The 19,193-nt window shown below is 48.6% G+C and overlaps 1 protein-coding gene across 1 annotated transcript in view; it reads left to right on the plus strand.

Annotated features, from left to right (window-relative positions):
* The window catches only part of SHROOM2 (shroom family member 2), a 155,807-nt gene that overhangs the window by 117,951 nt on the left and 18,663 nt on the right, over positions 1-19,193 (plus strand). The window lies entirely within an intron of this gene.

The following is a 19,193-nucleotide window of genomic DNA, read 5'->3' on the forward strand; positions in this document are numbered from 1 at the left end:
GTGGACATGAGAAGTCTAGAAAGAAGGTAAGCTTTGGGGTTGAAGACACAGGTTTAAATTCTCATTCTCATTGCATCAGGCCACCCCAGTTAATGACTTCAGGTCCCTTGCCTACAGCAGCCTTCCTCGGAGACTTATTTAAATGCTTCCTAGATATAACATTAATGCATCAGCACAGTGCTGAAGATAGTAGGTGTGGATAAAAGGAAAAAGTCACTCTTACGAATATAGCAGTAACATGGAAGGTACTGCAGAGTAGTATGTGTGACTCGGTTAAATGAGCAAGACTCAGAACTAACTGCCATGAATTTAGAAGAGGCTGATAGAAGCAGGTTGAAAAGAGAAAACCCATCTTGAAGTCAGGTAAGCGCAAGACTCGGGAGGGCTGGGACTGTCCAGATGGGAGGGCGCTGTTAGGGCCAGTGGTGGGTGGGAGCGTGCGTCCTGTACTGGGGCAGCACTGAGGTCTTGGGCTGCTTTAGGAAGGGAGGTGGAGGGCAGGGACTTTAAATATGGATCATTGTGAACTGATGAACTGGTAAGTCACGGTCAGCCAAGTCGCGGTCAGCCTGTGACTTCTTTGTCTTCTTCACTGAAGGCTTTGCACACAGGAAAACTTCCGGAAATACTTTATCAGTTGTTTGGTAGATTATGTTCCTAATGAGTGTGTAATAAACCCAAGAGTACAAAGAGAATGCAGATAGATATAAAATAGGCTTTTCAGTGGGGTTTTTTCTTTCATTGTTCTGTCTGATTTTATTACGGTTTTAGGGTCGAACAGTGTATCGCACATGCTATGTGATTAGCATAGTTAAATAGACAAAGCTGCATAAAATACAGTCACTAGGCTTTCCTGTGTTTGCTCCTTTTAAACGGTAAGGAGAAGACACCCGAGCCTTTTGGTAGCTTTAAAAGGGCGAGTCTTTGGGGGTGGGGGTTCTAAGCACAGAAGCCTTGGGAATGTTCCCCCTGAGGTCAGGAGTTGTTGATGAAGTAACATGAAATACCAGGGAGCCTTGAGTCAGGGAGGTTAGAGTTGACAGAGCCTGCGTGAACTTGTCCATCACGAGGCAGCAGGCACAGACAGGCCAGCTGCTGTGAGCATGGCTTTGAGGCTCCTCTGTGCCGGAGGCAGCTAGACCCAGGGGCTGCGGCAGGGTGCGGCTGCCCCGTCCCTGGAGGGAGCACCCCGCCGTGTTCCCGCTGCTCCACCACGCGCAGGCAGCCAGCGGGGAGCCGGTAAGAGACTCCCGGATTTGTCCTCAGGCAGCTCGCCCGGGATGGGACCCGTCGCCTCGTGCCTCCGCTGCGTCCAAGCCTAGTTACGAGTGTCTCTTTTGTTCTCCTGTCTTTACGAGCAGGTTGTCAGCTCAGGCAGCACAGTGGGTGAGATCCGGGGAGGTCTGTAAATGTTTTCCTTGTTTATCGTGCTGCCTGGAAATGAAAAATGATGCAGGTTGGGGTGCAGATTCCAGCTCTGCACGCACGCACGCACGTACGTGTGCAGACACGCGCCTGTGCCGCTTCTGTGCTTCTGGATCCACGCAGACTTCGCAGCTTTCGGTTTGGCAGTTGGCTAAACGTGCTCTGAAATGAGAAGGCGGTGGCTTTCCGTACCGCATTCTGGGCTGCGAGCCACGGTGCCAGTGGGACCGGTAGCCTGGGATGTGGGAGCATCGCTCTGCGTGAGATCGGCGGAAGGCCGGCATGGTGTGAACAGCGTCTCGCCTTTGCTTTTTCTGTGCCAGTAGGAAATTAGCATTTTCATGACCGAGGCACTGACTGCGGATAGTGAAAGGAAATGGTGAGTCGGCCACATGGAAATGGGGGGGGGGGGCGGGCAGCAAAATCAGGTGTGCACGTTTAGTCATGGAACAATGCTCTGTGGCTAGATTCACACGTAGACTGCTAATTGCAGTGAAAAACGCCTAAATGTAGAAAATGGAATCAGTGTGGTTCTGAGTATTGTGCAGGTCTTAGGTTTTGCTCCCCACCGTGATTGTGACAGCTTAGAGGCATGCCGTTTCTTCACAGCTTTTACTGTACATGTGCTCTGAGTCTTCACCTTCTATATTGTAAAAGAAAGATTTGTGAAATGCCTTTGCTATCAGCAGATGCTTTTGTGTCTGCAGGGAGGATGCCATTTTCAGAGCAATTGCTGCATATACGTGTGTGTGCGTATGCTCACACATGCATACGCTGGTTGAGTCTGCATTTACTGACTCCCATGGGCAGGCGTTCTTTTAAAATGCATATGTAGTGGCCATGCTATTGAGAAGTAGAAAGGAAAAGGAGTTTGAAGAAAGGTTTTCAGAAACCTATAAAATGGCCTGCCGCCTTACACACTGAAGTCTTACGGAATGAATGAATGAAACATGTCACGTAAAATATCTGAAAATTGGGTGCAGGTCAGGTGAAGGGCTGGCATATTTCCCTTGCGAAGCAGAATCTTTGAGGGGTATTCTATAAATATTTTTCATTATCATGTTGCAGAAAAGTATTCCACGGACGGTAGTAGGAGGTACATCTCCACATTTGCTTTTTGTCATGCATGGTGGAAGAAACATGGTCTCTCTTTCTCTCTCACCTACATACACACTCAAGCTGACACACACCCCTTAAAAAATTTGCAGGGTATCCTCATAGATGCACGAACAGAACACACACAGAAGCGCTTTTTTAGAAAGTATGAGAAACGACCATACGCGTTGGTGTTAACCATACAGGTTGTACGAGGCATCTCTTGCCCAGCTGGAGTGACATGGCCCTGGGAAGCATGTGCTAACTGCCCCCTGTTTAACATGGACTGGCCGCTTCCCCCAAATCCACCTTTGAATTTCAGAGGTGTGTTGGGAAGCTGATATGTTATGCGGTTTTTAGAATGCGTTTGCTTTACTTTCACGGCCTTTAATTCTTTGCCTCTTATGTGCCTTAAAATTAAAGAAGGTCAAGGTGGTAGAAACCAGGGCTGCTATTTTGTGTCCACTGGATCAACCCGTCTTTCCCTGGTCAGTGGACACTTGGGTTTTCCAGCTGGCTTTTCCTTAGATGATTAGGTCCTTTCTGGGCAGCTTCTAGACAGAGCTGGAGGTCTGACGAGATCCTACAGTTACTTAGTTTTTTGCCTTTAAAAAAACATTTGCAGAATCTCTTGTGTTAATTCTTAAAGTTCACAAGCATTTTCATACACACACACACACACACACACACACACACACACATATCTTGGGCCTGAGCACATTGCATACCATGTTCACTTTACAGTAAGCAAACTGGGGCTTAAGTGCTGGATTCACACAGCCCTTGCGTGCAGTGTGGCTGGTTTTTCATCTGTTGGGTTCCTGCGGATTCATGCCACCTCTGGCGTTGAAAGGTCCTACAAGGAAGTAGGAGAGGAGATGGCGGTGCTCGTTGCCAAAGCTAGTCTCTTCTGACCTTTCGTGTCTCAAATCCAGGGCGCTGATAGTGCAGTGGGAAGGAATTCAGTGTGGACTCCCGAGGGGGCGTGTGGTACAAAGAATCCCTAACCAGGCTGAGAGACTGGAGACGTGTATCCTGAGCTGCGCGGGTGTAACTTGCAGGCTGCCTTTCTGACCCTCCGTTTCTTTGTCCATAAGATAAGGAGTTTGGGGCGCCTGGGTGGCTCGGTCAGATAAGCATCTGACTTCGGCTCAGGTCACGATCGCAGTTCGTGAGTTCGAGCCCCGCGTCGGGCTCTGTGCTGACAGCTCGGGGCCTGGAGCTGCTTCGGATTCTGTGTCTCCCTCTCTTTCTGCCCCTCCCCTTCCTCACACTCTGTCTCTCTCAAAAATAAATAAACATTAAAAATAAATAAAGTCTTTAACAAAAAATTATTTTTTAAAGTGTAATAAGGGAGAAGACTAGTCCTCACAGGAACTTAAATGTATTATAAAGCAACAAGAATTCAAGTAGTGCAGCAGTGGTTCAAGAACAGACAAAAGTTAATTAATACAAGAGGAGAATCAGTAGCCCAAAAAGGAGCTTATTTTTTAATTGAAGATTTAATAACGCATGAAAAACAACAGAAGAGAAAAAATCACGTCACGGGGCGCCTGGGTGGCTCAGTCGGTTAAGAGCTGAGACTTCGGCTCAGGTCATGATGTCGCGGTCCATGAGTTTGAGCCCCGCGTCGGGCTCTGTGCTGACAGCTCAGAGCCTGGAGCCTGTTTCGGATTCTGTGTCGCCCTCTCTCTGACCCTCCCCTGTTCATGCTCTGTCTCTCCCTGTCTCAAAAATAAATAAAACGTTAAAAAAAATTAAAAAGAAAAAAGAAAAAATCATGTCACATATGCTGTTGAAAAAATAGATTAGGAAAAAAGTATATTCTTATTTTGTGCCATCTATCAAGTTAAATTTCATGTGGACTTAGGAGATTTTTTTTTTTAAGTTAACTATAATAAGGGGCGCGTGAGTAGCTCAGTCAGTTAAGCGACCGACTTCGGCTCAGGTCATGATCTCACGGTTCGTGGGTTTGAGTCCCACATCGGGCTCTGTGCCGACAGCTCGGGGCCTGGAGCCTGCTTCAGATTCTGTGGCTCCCTCTCTCTCTGCCCCTCCCCCGCTTGTACTCTGTCTCTCAAATATGTAAACATTGAAAAAAAAAAAGACCGAGAAAGCTTTAAAATACTTATTTAAAAAAAAAGAAGGAAGGAAGGAAGGATAAAGCGTTTGGAATCACTGATTTCTGAGGTCCCTTGAGACCATACTAGTTTTTCATTCGCAGGGACAGAAGCCAGGCACTGCAATCCCTCTTGAGGTCACACACCCAGCCCCCAGGTTGTATTGTCTTAGTGCCATCAACATTCATGGAAAAGAAGACCTATAAATATAAGTCACACACACACACACACACACACACACACACACACACACACATTAATGTCTTTGAGATCCATTTAAAATAAAACGAGCTCCTGTCTGCCAATGGTGTTCCTGCCTGCAGGCTTTGTTGATGGAATAGCAGTGCCCTTGACAGTCAAACCTGTCCGGTGTCCTGTGCTAATGCCTCATAAAGTCAGCTGCTGACAGATGAAGTGCTTTGGGGTATAACTTGCATAACATTTGTTATTTAATGACTCTTGCAAAGTCTAGCCAGTGGGCCCTTAAACGAACTCAGAGGCCATTAAAGATGGAATAATTAGAAACTCTAGGAAGGTGTTTTAACGTTTATATCCACGCGCATGCACGTATATGTATATATGTGTACAACATAGGCACACTCACATATTAGACATTTTATAGAGTAATAAAGTATATAAGGTAAGCTTTTATGTACAATTAATATATCTAAAGCCTATTGGGTAAATAACCCATTTCCAAATATGGTTCAGCTGAGTGACAATAATTAGACAATCCAATGTATAGAATTTTGAGAATTTGGGGTCACATGCAATTGTGGTAAGAGACAGCTGACGCAAATGATTTTCTCTTAAATTATGGGGAGACTAGAGGCCGCCTGGGTGGCTCAGTCAGTTAAGCGTTCAACTCTGGGTTTCGGTTCAGGTCACGATCTCACGGTTCATGGATTTGATCCCCACATCAAGCTCTGCACTGATGGTACAGAGCCTGCCTGTGATTCTCTCTCTCCCTCTCTCTGTGCCCCTCCCCTGTTCGCGTTCTCTGTCTCTCTCAAATATAAATAAACATTAAAACAAAAAAGTAAAAATATAAGGAAGTTCTTTGGTCAGCACAGAGCCCTCTTCAGATCCTCTGTGCCCCTCCCCAACTCGTGTGTCCCTGCGTGTGTGCGCTCTCTCTCTCTCTAAAATAGATAAACATTTAAAAAAGAAAAATTTTAGGGGCACCTGGGTGGCTCAGTCGGTTGAGCGTCTGACTTCAGCTCAGGTCATGATCTCACACTCTCTGAGTTCGAGCCCTGCGTCGGGCCTTGTGCTAACAGCTCAGAGCCTGGAGCCTGCTTCAGATTCTGTGTCTCCATCTCTCTCTGCCCCACCCCACTTGCGCTGTCTATCTCTGTCTCTCAAAAATGAATAAACATTAAAAAAAAATTTTTTAAGAAAAACTTTAAAAATATATAAGGAAGTTCTGTGTATGATGCGTGGCATTGTAAGATACAAATGTCCAGTAGAGGTCCTGTAGACTTTTAGGATTATTTCCACACTTTCACAGTTATATAGGTGAGGCTGCAGCAAACATCTTGTGAAATACTCATGTTCTGGCATGCTGATTTCCCTAGGATCAAATTCTAGATACGGAATTGCTAGGTAGGCTTTTGGGAAATACGCGCAAATTGCCTTCCATAAAGTGCGTGCTGTTTGTGCCCTACCACCTAGTAGCCTAGGGAAGTCCTGCTTTCTCAAAACTCTGGCCACATCAGACATTTATTTGTTCATTCATTTATTTATTTTTATGCTTATTTATTTTTTGAGAGAGAACAGAGGAGGGGCAGGGAGAGAGGAGGACAGAGGATCTGAAGCAGGCTCTGCACTGACAGCAACGAGCCCAATGTGGGGCTCGAACTCACGAACCCTGAGATCATGAGCTGAGCTGAAGTTGGACACTCAACCAACTAAGCCACCCAGTGCCCCAACTATAAATTAAAAAAAAAATTGTAATGTTTATTTTTGAGAGAAAGAGAGACAGAGTGTGAGCAGGGGAGGGGCAGAGAGAAAGGGGGAGACACAAAATCTGAAGCAGGCTCCAAGGTCTGAGCTGTCAGCACAGAGCCCGACACGGGCCTTGAACCCACGAACCGTGAGTTCATGACCTGAGCTGAAGTCGAATGCTTAACTGACTAAGCCACCCAGGCACCCACATCAGACATTTTAAAAGTTCTGTGATTCGACAGGAAAAGAGCAATTTCATTTTTAACTTGCATTTGCCCAGTAACTAGCGAAGTTGAGTTTGTGCCTTGTCTAGCCATTTGTATTTTTTCTTTGGTTCATTACTGTTCATATCTTGTGTTCACTTTCCTGTTGGGGGTGGGACCTCTCTCTTCATGATCATTGTTATTTAGGTTGCAGATAGATCCCTGAAGTGCGTTGTGTGCTTTTCAAACATTTAGGGTTGGTTATGCTTAGTTTTGTCCTTTTCTGTGTATAAATATTTAGTAATCATGCCATTGCCCCTGCCTGGCGGTTTTGCACAGTCCATTTCTATCCTGCTGGCTCCAGGCCCCTGGCAGTTGTGTACTGGCCTTTGCATTAGTGACGTCACAAGCATAACCCTCTGGGGCTCTGGGCCTGTGACCGTCCTATGAGCTGTAGACTGCCACCTGAAACATTCTACAGAGTTTTTGCAAAGAAGATAAAACTGGTCAGGAAGAGAAGAACATAGGGGTTTCAGAGGAGTGTCTCACGTGATGTTGTAGACAGAGAGAAAGAGTCACAGATGAATATCTACACCCTAGCTCAGGTTATCAGTAAGTCACTTAGGCTCTGGGGCTGCAGTGTCCTCACAGGCCAGGCAGAAGTACTGGATTTTCTCAGTTATGCTTGCCCTCTGCCAATGGACGTTAGGGTTAGGGCTGTGTGTGCTGAAGAACCGAGAAGTGCCCGCCTACCCGGTACCCCAGCACCTCCGGCCACCTGCTCTGGTTGACCAGAGCCCGTCTGAGGCACAGCTGTCAGACTTCCATACCTGCCAGGGTCTGCTCACTTGAGCACTTTTCCATGCCTGTGCCTTTCTCCTTTTCGTTCTCCCTCATCAGGATGTTTTTGTGTTCATTGTAATGTTCCTGTTGTGTGTTTTGCTGTGGCCCACCGCCCCAAAAGCATTTGATTGCTCAGGGTGTAAGTGCGTCCAAGTAAAATACATAGAAGCCATTTAACTATAGATACAAACACACTGGAAAGAGTAAAGGGCTACTCAGTCCCCAGTTAATATTTTTATTATGGTCATCGCTTTGTTGAAAAATTGAGTGGCTTCAGATTGTGTTTAATGGGCAAGGAGACCTAACTGCTTCTGTGAGTGGCATTGGTTTCTATAGCATTCATGCAACGTGATGTGAAATTGCAAGGACTGAGTCAGGACACGGCTGCGCGGTAGAGCTGACGCCGTCCGCCTCTCATTTAAGAGCAGGTCAGGGCCTCACTGCTCCAGCATACTGGGTGCACGTGTGTGTGTGTGTGTGTGTGTGTGTGTGTGTGTGTGTGTGTATTTGCCCCTATGTTTTAATTAGTATTCGATCAGAACCACGGGCTCTGTGGACAGGTCTTTGGGTGACATCGGTATGTTTCTGGTTACTGATCTGTATTTACGTGGTGAGGTGCCAGGAAGCCTGCAAAATGGAATCAGGTACAGAGAGAATCTCCCTTGAAGGATCTTCTCTTTGTCAGGGAAGATAATAACATAACAGATTACCGTAGACTAGGTGCTTGAACAACAGACATTTACTTTTCACCAGTTCCAGAGGCTGGAAATCCAAGATTGAAGTGCAGCTGACTTGGTTCCTGGTGAGACCCGTTTCCTGGTTTGCAGACAGCTCTGTTCTTGCCGTGTCCTTACGTGGTGGAGGGCAGAGAGAGGGGCCACAAGCGCTTTCCTGTGTCTCTCTCTCTTTTTTTTCTTTTTAGAGAGAGAAGGGGGGGGGACAGAGGATCAGAAGCAGGCTCCGTACTGACATCAGCGAGCCCGATGCAAGACTCAAACTCATGAACCTTGAGATCATGACCTGAGCCGAAGTCAGACAGTCAGCCAACTGAACCACCCAGGTGCCCCTCGTGTCTCTTTTACAAGGGCACTGTCCCACTGCTGAGGGCTCCATCTTTATGCCCTAATAACCTCCCCCACGTCCCACCCCCTAACACTACCCCCTGGGTGAGAGGGAGTTAGAATTTAACATATGAATTTTGGAGGGTTACAGAAATAAATACTGTGATCTCAGGTAGTCAGAAGGCCCAAGAAAATCAGCCTGCCGGCCTTGGCTTCCTCTCCTCCCTTACTCCCTCCCTCCTTTCTTCCTGTTACCTCACTGAGTCTTTGCTGAAGCCTGCCTTGTGCCAGGGCACTGCGTTAGGCCTACGGACAGAAGTGGGTGTTATCACCGTATCCAGGAGAAGTGATATTCACCGAAAATAACACAGATAAGTTGAGTATAGTTTGGGGACAAACAGGTAAAGATTAAATCCTTATGGGGGTTCATCAGAAGAAAGGCTTGTTTGTCAACAGGTCCTGGAAATGGGGGCACCTGGATGGCTCCTCAGTTGGGCATGTGACTTCAGCTCAGGTCATGATCTTGCAGTTCGTGAGTTTGAGCCCCGCATCGGGCTCTATGCTGACTGCTCAGAGCCTGGAGCCTGCTTCACATTCTGTGTCTCCCTCTCTGCCCCTCCCTTGCTTACGTTCTGTCTGTCTCTCTCTCTCAAAACAAAACAAAACAAAAACAAAAACGGGTCCTGGAAACGCTTCATGGAAAAGGTTGGATCTTAAAGAAAATGGGAATGGTGTCCATGGGGCGTATTCTGAAGAGTGTGGATCAAAGCGGAGATATGGAAACCACGAGGCATAAATGGCAGGGGAGGGCCTCTGGCCAAAATGTATGTTGCAGGAACATGCATCCCTGAGGAGTGGCAGGTGGCTTGGGAGGGATGAGAGGGAGTCTGCAAGATCAAGCATGCAGTCTGGCCTTGATCTGGTGTTGGTGGCAGGAGGAGCCGGAAGTTTCTGGGGGACAGGGTCAGGCATATCTACTTTCCATGCTAATGGTGGCTAAAGCATATGCATGTTTGTAAAATGCAATAAGGGGAGGACAGAAGAAGAGTGGAAATGCCCAGGGTGGCTGATCCTTCCCATGGAATACTTTGCTCACAGTCTGGAAAGGTCACTGCAACGTGGCTTTGCTTTCAGAACATTAGTTTGTGCAAGTCGTGAATAGATTCCCTCTCAAATTTGTTGAAATGGGCATTTCCCAATCATTTCAGTAGGGTTTGATTTGTAGGTGTTTTTTTTTCCCAGATGTTTATTTATTTTGAGAGAGAAAGAGAGAGAGAGAGAGAGAGAGAGAGAGAGCATAAATGGGGGAGGGACAGACAGGGGAAGAGAAGGAATCCCAAGCAGGCTCCACACCGTCAGCACAGAGCCTGATGCAGGGCTTGAACCCATGAACCATGAGATCATGACCTGAGCTGAAATCAGGAGTCAGATATTTAACTGACTGAGCTATCCAGGCGCCCCTGACTTGTAGTTTTAAGGAATTTTAATCTTCTACGTCTGCCTAAAGTTGGCTGTCCTTGCAGACAAACACACTACCTTACAGGGTTTTCAGTCAGGGCTGCAGTAAGTGCCTTAGAGCAAGAGGGAACTTTCTGGGGCAGTGCAGTTGTATTTTGACTTGATTGTGGTGGTGAATACACAACTCTGTACATTTACCCAAACCTCCCATCGCTTGAATTTTATGGTGTGTAAACAATACCTTGATAAGATTGTGGTGTGGTCATGGGATCGAGCTCTGAGTCGGACTCTGCACTGAACTTGGAGCCTGCTTAAGATTCTCTCTCTCTCTCTCTCTCTCTCTCTCTCTCTCTCTCCCTCCCTCCCTCCCTCCCTCCCTCCTTCCTTCTCTTTCTCTCTCTCTCTCCCTCCCTTTGCCCCTCCCCCTCTTGCATGCATGTGTGTGTTCTCTGTCTCTCTCTCTCCCAAAATAAAAATAAAAGATAAAATTGTGGTGGGGGGTGGGGAGGAATAGAGGCAGAGATGTTCTATAATGTCAAGACCTCCCAGATCCATAGCTAGATTTCTAGGAATACAAACACGTGTTTTTAAAAACTTAAGTGGCTCAGGAGAAAAGCGTGTACATGTAGGGCACAAGATGTACGGTAAACCCAAATTCATGTATCACTTGTTCCCTGTGCCCTAATGTTTGCAGCTTTTAAGTTTTTATCAAGAACAGATCATACCTAATAAAAACTTACGCAGCCTAGATGTTCCCAAAACTATTATTGAGGTAAATGAAGTGTCTGCCGTAATACGATACTAACCTGATTTTTCCTTCTGACTGCTTCTAATGATTTGCAGCGACAGGTTGCAACATTCACCATGGTTCACCCAAGGATGTTCACAAGAGACCATTGCTCCCACTAATAGCTAAAAAGGAGGCATTGCAGGTATAAAATCATAGCTTTAGAGGAACTCAGCAGTCCCTCCTCTCTCTAAAGTCTCTCCTCTTTTCTCCCTTGGCATTCGCTTCATAGTACTTATCAAAAGGAGTTAAAATTGTTTAGAAATTACTATCTGCCTTGCCTTTTAGAGCAGGGTTTGACAAACTACAGGCCAAGGCCCAAATCCCCTGGGCCCAGGGTTTGAGAAGCCTTTCTTGGTGGAGAATGAAACATCAAGGCTTTATCCCTCTAAGGCTGGTACCAAGGGGTACTTAATCTCACTGTGTCTTCAGAGGATGATCGTCTGGTTTCGAAGGGACATGCCAAGCCAAGGATCAAAGCTTCAGGCGTAGTTTGTAATACTCAGATCAAGTGGTTAGAACAAGGGGAGAGAAGGAATCTGGGAGGGGAGGGTCCCATAAAGCAGAGATTCTCAGCACTGCCTTGACATCCAGATTCCCAGGAAGGCTTTTGCTAAGATAACAGATTTGCAGGCGTACGTGTCCTCATCAGCCCCTACCTCTGCCCGGAGCTGGCTTCTCGTGGAGTAAGTTCGAGGAGAGCTTAGATTTGTATGTCTGTAGCATCATCCCCTACGTTCCTTCAGAATGTTCTTGAGAATTGGAGGGGTGGGTTCAGGAAGCTGCTTTTTTACACATCTTGGAAAGAAATATGGACAGGGTAACCTCATGCCTGGGAGGGTCGAAAGCCTCTGATATTGATTACGTTTCCCCTGTTTTCTTTGATAGGCTTCAAACTGGTAATAGCTTCCCATGAGTTGCCGAAGGAGCTGCCAGGGTCTCAGAAGGCAGAGAGAACTTTTTACTGTATCTCTTGTGGTTTGTACCGTGTGTCCTGCTTCAGGTATTTCCTGGTCGGACGTGGGCTGACCCATGCTGAGAGTGGGGTCCTGGCTGGCCGCAGGTGCAGCTGGACCAGGGGATCCAAACGCCCATCAGAAGAGACGGCAGGGTGCGCTGGGACTGTGGGGTGACTTGTGGCACACACTCTTGTGTCCTGCGGTTTCAGAAGACTAATCGTGCCCTGCCGGGTCACCTACTTAAAGCCTGCAGACCACACTGAGTGCAGTCTGTAGCCAGCAGCGGAGCAGTGTCATTGGCCAGCCCCACTTCCCCCTGAAATCTTGATTCGATCAGTTCGGCTAGTTCTAAAACCTTCCAGTTCGGATCGGGCTTGCCCACTTTGAACTTTGCGCAGAACGTATTTTTAGGAAAGCTGATAACGGAATGCCTGAAGAAAACTTGGCTAACCGAGCACGTGAAAATGTCATCTTTAGCCCATTTGCGCCTGTTTCTCACTGGTCTGGAGCTTTCATTGGCAGAGAGAATTTGCCTGATTTGGGGATTTTGGTTCAATCAAAACAAAACAATTCATCAATTTTCAGGGGTGCCTGGGTGGCTGAGTAGGTTAAGTGTTTGTTTGACTTTGACTCAGATCATCAGATCATGATCTCACGGTTCGTGAGTTCGAGCCCCATGTCGGGCTGTCTGCTGTCAGCATAGAGCCTGCTTCAGATCCTCTGTCCCCCTCTCTGTGCTCCCCCCGCTCATGCGCCCTCTCGCGCTCTCTCTCTCTCTAAAATAAATGAAATAAACACATTAAAACAAACAAAAATTTCCAAGCGTCACATCTTGGAACCAGGAACAAGTGTCTCTAGCCACAGAAATGAAAGAGGCCTGGAATAGATTCAAAACACGTGTTCTGAACACAGAGTTGGATGCTTGAGGGGCGGTCACAGATTACAGTTTCTAAATCTAAGTATTTTCTGTGATTGGACACTAGTCCTTCAAGAAATCTGTGCTTGTACGTTCTGATTTGGATCCTCTGTGTGTGTGGAATCTCTCTATTAATCTGTTCTCCTCCACTTAACTACAAACGACTTACCAGTCCCTCTCAATTCAGCTTCATTCCTATTTACCACCCAAATTCCTGCAAGCAAAAAACAAAACCCAAAGGGAGCAAGTCTTTTTATCCATCTGTTAAGATAATGAAGAAGTAACATTCATCTGATTTTCTAAAGTGATTGCTTTCCCCGTGTGGCATTAGAATCACAGAAGAGAGAGCCTCTTTGGGTCTGACGCAGAGGGAATAACTTTAGTGGAGACGTTGCAGTAAAGAGATGACTGGATTGAAAACGATTTCAGCGCCCCTCCCCTCCCAGAAGGTGATTCTGCGAGACACGGAACTGGGACAGGACTCATGGAAACCGCTCTCTCCCTCATCACTAGTGTACCTGTCCACGCATTTGGTAGATGTTGTTTGCATACTCGGAAACTGGGATACGACAGCCAGACAGCCTTTAGCCTCCAGGGGCTCACCATCTGGGAAATCCTGTGGTCGTCTGGCATTTCCAAGGAAAGAGTGGGTGGTGCCATTATCCCTGGGTGTTCATGCTGTTGGAGACGTTTCTAGTCGTTTCCGTCCGTTCGTCAGTGAATCGGTTGATTGCCTCTTTCGCTTCCATGCCTTGCCCATCATCGTCACCTTTTCCCACCTTGTTTGGCTCTGAGGGGGTGCTGTGTACACAGAAGACCTTCCTGCGTGTGCTTCACTGCGGCCATGTGTGTGTGCTGGGAGTTCCCTGGGGCACACAAAGATCAGCGGAGACACCAGGGACTCGTTCCGGAGACTTGTACTTGTGGCGTGAGCGTCCCTTGTCTCCCCAGCCACCTGGCTCGTCTGAATGTCCGGTGGCAGTGTTGTTCTCGAGACAGCCTGCCTGGTGGTGTTCCGTGCAGATACAGGGAGAGAAGCTGTGATTTCTAATAAACGGTTCCAGCCTTCGCAAAATCGCCGTCCTCCATACCCACCGGCAATGGATGTGTGCCGCCTAAAACTGTGAATGTTGACCTCCACCGCTTCTGGGAAGCCTGTCTCTTGCCTGGAAGGCAGCACTTCTGAGTCCTACCCGGTTGGCCTGTGGAGTCATCTTGTCCCGTGCAGACCTGGCTTTGCCACATACACTCGCAAGTACTGCTCTTGAACCGTCTCCAGTACGCCAGCCACCCTGGCTGACGTCAGCGGCGGGCTGGCTCCTTTGAACGGTAGGAGTTAGCATTTTTCGCAATATTGAAATGAAAGGAGGAAACACCCGAGTGCTGTCTTCCACTGGAAGGTTGCTCTGTCTCTCCCCGTCGTTCACTTGGGCAGTTCCATCCCACGGGATTGTGGCGGTACCCGTAAGCGCCCCGGAGCAGCTGCCACGGGGATGCCCTTCCCCCGGTGGAGGCCTGGGCGGCCCTGCCTGGCTGTGCCGCGCTGCGGCGTGGCGCGGCGTGGCGTGGGCGGGGGGTACGCGGTGCTGCCGCGGAGACCTGCGTTCGGGTCTGCTCCGCCACACGGGGCACTCTCCCGTTGGGGGCTCCGCGCAGCGTGTGGCTGGTGGGGGCCGCCACGTGGATCCCGCCGCGCGGGGGGCTCTGCCGCCTCTGCCTCGCGTGGCGCCCCCGCGCGGTATCCCATGGTGAGGAAATGAGGCTCGGGGACACACTGTCTCTCGCCGATGTCACACAGCTGGTAAATGGTGCTGTGATGGGAAGCGTCTGCCTAGTGAAACCCCAAATGAAATGTGGGCCAGAGCCTCACCACATGGCCTCACACACTGAAGTGCATCAGGAGGAAGAGCCGTGAGCAAGAAATGTGTGTCCGAGTCAGAAGTGACCGTGTGTCCCTCTCCTCTCATTGTCCCTCTGAGCACTTAGGAAAGGAGGACCCTGTGGTACGCGTTACGTAAGTCATCCGAGAGCTAGAAATGTTTCTCTTTTCCTTGATGGAGATGATGGTTAACCCAACTTGCAGAGCAGTGCTGAATTAATTAGTGATTCCAGAGCAGTCTAAAAATGTTCAGTTATGATGGGAATGTTCACCTGCAAAGTTATTTCTCTGAGAACCTGACTGGCTGCGTCTCAGAAAATGCAGCCTCGCAGGGCGCCTGGGTGACTCAGTCCGTGAAGCATCCGACTCTTGATTTGGGCTCAGGTCATGATCTCACAGTTTGTGAGTTCGAGCCCTGCCTCAGGCACCGAGCTGACAGTGTGAAGCCTCCTTGGGATTCTCTGCCCCTCCCCAGCTTGCTCTCTTTCTCTCTCTTTCTCTTTTCTCTTTTTCTCTCTTTCTCTTTCTCTCTCTCTCTCTCAAAGTAGATAAGTAAACTTGAAAAAAAAAAAAGAAAAGAAAAGAAAAAAGAAAAGAAAAAAAAAAGAAATGGGGTACCTGGGTGGCTCAGTCGGTTAAGCGTCCGACTTCGGCTCATGTCATGATCTCACAGTTTGTGAGTTCGAGCCCTGCCTCAGGCACCGAGCTGACAGTGTGAAGCCTCCTTGGGATTCTCTGTCCCTCTCTCTGTCCCTCCCCAGCTTGCTCTCTTTCTCTCTCTCTCTCTTTCTCTTTTCTCTTTCTCTTTCTCTCTCTCTCTCTCTCTCTCTCTCTCTCTCTCAAAGTAAATAAGTAAACTTAAAAAAAAAAAAGAAATGGGGTACCTGGGTGGCTCAGTCGGTTAAGCCTCCGACTTCGGCTCATGTCATGATCTCACAGTTTGTGAGTTCGAGCCCCACATCCGGCTCTGTGCTGACAGTTCAGAGCCTGGAGCCTGCTTTGGATTCTCTGTCCCTCTCTCTTTCTGCCCCTCCCCCACTTGTTCTCTCCCTCTCTCTGTCTCTCTCTCCCTCTCTCTCTCCCTCCCTCCCTCCCTCAAGAATAAAAAATAAACATAAAAGAAAGGGGAGGGAGGAAGGGAGGAAGGAAAGCAACACAGCCTTGCTCCTTACCATTGTGCACAGTGACTGAAAGCAGCAGATGCATTTGTACGTTGACGTTTGGGTGACCGTGTGCCATGGTGCATGCACTATTTGCTTGTGAGGCTTCAAGAAGATAGCCTGGTCTCCTGCCCTCCGTGGAGGCGCTTATAGCCCAGTGAGGTGAGTGGAGACCGTGAACCACGCAAGCATTGGAGAGTGAGACCAGTCCTGGGCTACGGGTGACCAGGAGTAGAGGGCCTGTGTGAGACGGAGCAGAAACCTGTGGCCCAGAGAGAGGAACCCAGGGCCACAACAGGGCTCATCACGAGCACAAAGAACCTGGAAATAAAACCGTCACTTCTCGGATCTAGAAAGCACAGTTAGACATGGGGCTGACCGGCCGCATCCCCAAATCAACAATTTGAATCAAATCAATCAAGATTTGAATAATACCAGTGTTGATGGGATTCCCTGGGCATCTGGTGTGTGTGTATGTATGTGTCTGTATATAGTCTTTCTCCTTTTGGACTTCTGGTCATTTCTGCCCCTATCACAGGGTGTCTGGGGTCCTGAGCAGCATTTATGTGGCCTTGGGGCGGGGCGGGGGGGGGGGGGGGTCCTCTTCAGATGAGGTTTGTTTTGCTTCGCTGCCCTGCCTCGGACCTTTCATGGCAGCAGGCAGAGGAGAAAACAGCCAGGCGCTGGGGGGAGAGAGAATCCCAAGCAGACTGCATGCTATCAGTGCTGGGCCGGACTTGGGTCTCAAACCCACGACCATGAGATCATGAACTCGGCTGAAATCAAGAGTCAGATGCTGACTTGACTAAGCTACCCCGGCACCCGTCAGCTTTTATTTTAAAGTCTATTTATTTATTTTAGGAGAGAGAGAGAGCGCACACCAGCAGGGGAGGGGCAGAGAGAAAATCCAGATGAGGTTTGTTTTGCTTTGCTGTCCTGTCTCAGACCCAGGTGCTGGGCTCCCGCCTGCCCAGAGGTTGCAGGTGTCCTGGGAGCCTCCTCCTGGAGCAACCTTCTCCTTGATAACGTGTCATTAGCATGTTCTGCATGACAGTGAGTGACCTGAGCTGCATATCAATTGCTGGGACTCTGGAATGCAGCTGCTTTTTAAAGGTTCCTTTGTATGGCTTGACTCACTGTTCCAGGCATTCCTCGGAGCTAAATGCTTAGGTGCCTTTGCTGGCAAATCCGTAAGACTTCTTATTTTCTTACTCTGTGGATCTTTCTATCACCATTAACTTTATCCTTGAAAATTTAAAAAAAATTTTTTAAATGTTTATTTTTGAGAGAGACAGAGAATGCGAGTGGGTTAGGGGCAGAGAGACAGAGGGAGACACAGGCTCCGGGTTCTGAGCTGTCAGCATAGAGCCCGATGCGCGGCTCAAACTCATGAGCCATGAGATCATGACATGAGCTGAAGTTGGACACTCAACCAACTGAGCCACCCAGGAGCCCCTATCCTTGAAAAATTTTTCAACATTTAAAAAGGAAGGGCTCCGAGGTGCCTTGGTGGCTCAGTCAGTTAAGCGTCTGATTTCAGCTGAAATCATGATCTCATGGTTTGTGAGTTGGAGCCCCGCGTCGGGGTCTGTGCTGACCTCAGAGCCTGGAACCTGCTTCGGATTCTGTGTCTCCCTCCCTCTCTGCCCCTCCCCTGCTCACTCTCTGTCTCTCAAAAATAAACATCTAAAAAATGTTTTTTTATTAAAAAGTTATTTTGAAAATTTCTAGTTTCTCTTAGCGTGTACCTAGTATGTATTTTTTTCTTAAATATCTAACTTTCTGAAGCTGGGTTAATATTTTAAACTCTTCTGCCTGGCTGTTTTGTCACCGTGCATCTTCGAAGCCGAGGCCGTGTCTTCAGCGTCTTGAAAGCAGAGACCACACCTGCCCTCTCCCAGGGCCCCTGTGGGACTTGAGCTCTTCCGACCTCTCCCAGATGTGGACGGCTTCCAGCTTCTAGGTGCGGCCGGGTCCAGCCGTGTGTGTGTGGCTGTGCTCACGGCAGCACAAGGTGGGGAGCTGCCCCCAGCTGGCTGACGACGGGAAGGGGAGGGACTTGGGCATGGTCAGGGTTCTACTCCAGAGCATCCGCTGAAGCTGGAGGGGCCCTTTCCCCGAGGGACACGGTCAGAGGGACACGCACCGGGCACTGGACTTGGTCGTGCAGCAGCCTGGCTGGGGTTGGGGCATCCATAATACCCGGGCCGGGCATCACATCCCAGGAGGCAGGCTCACTCCTGGGCCCCAAGGGGGTGCTGCAATGAGGGGGAAAGCCTTACCTAGCTTGTTAGAAGGGGACGTCACTTACGGGCACCGGTGCTCCGTCTTCCGGTTCCCCCCGTGCTGCCCTCGTTAGAGTTTGCTTTAACACCTCTGAGGTGATCTCCTCAATGCCAAATTGCTCTTCCCTGAATGGGACGGTCCTTCCGAGGCTCCTTTTATTACTGTGTCAGGTTGGAAGGAACTGTGCTGGCAAAGGCATGGCAGGCTGCTCTGTCACAGAGTTGATAGTGCTTAGCCCGTGAGTGAGCGCTGCTTGCAGCGCAGAGAAACGTGCTTGGAGCGTGTGCCTCCGTCCGGGTTTTGCGGAGACCTTCCTGCGTGTGCGTCTGTGCGTACTGAGCACACGCGTATGCGCATCGAATGTGGAGGTAGAGCTGGGAACGGGTAGCAGTATGGAATGATGAGTGAGCCACTGCAGCGCCCAAAGTCTTTGTTTTTGTCTCTTGTTTTAAATTTTATTTGAGAGAGAGAGAGAGAGCATGAGTGGGGGAGGGGGCAGAGGGAGAGAGAGCAAGAGCGAGGGAGAGAGAGCGAGAGCGAGAGAGAGAGAGAGAGAGAGAGAGCGCGAGAGAGAGAGACTCTTAAGCAGACTCCACACTCAGCACAGAGCCCAACGTGGGGCTCGATCCTTTGACCCTGAGATCACGACCTGAGCCAAAATCGAGGGATCAAGGGTGGGACGGTCAACCAACTGAGCCACCCAGGTGCCCCATGTTTTTCTCCTTTTTAATAATATACGACTGATTGGGGTGCATGGGTGGCTCCATCGGTTAAGCGTCCAACGCTTCCTTTTGGGTCGGGTCATGATCTCACGGCTTTGTGAGTTCAAGCCCCACATCGCACTCCACGCAGGCAGCATGGAGCCCGCTGGGGACTCTCTCTGTCTACCTCTCTCTCTACCCCTTCCCTACTCATGCTGCCTCTGTCTCTCTCAAAATAAATAAAACTTTTTAAAACTTTAGGAAAAAAATAATATACTACTGATTTTAAAGGCTTTATTCATAAATTGATTTGAGGCTCATCTTAGAAAGCTCTATGCCTTTTTGTAAATGGC

Source organism: Lynx canadensis, chromosome X, assembly GCF_007474595.2.
Source record: "Lynx canadensis isolate LIC74 chromosome X, mLynCan4.pri.v2, whole genome shotgun sequence".
Taxonomy (NCBI): Eukaryota; Metazoa; Chordata; class Mammalia; order Carnivora; family Felidae; genus Lynx; species Lynx canadensis.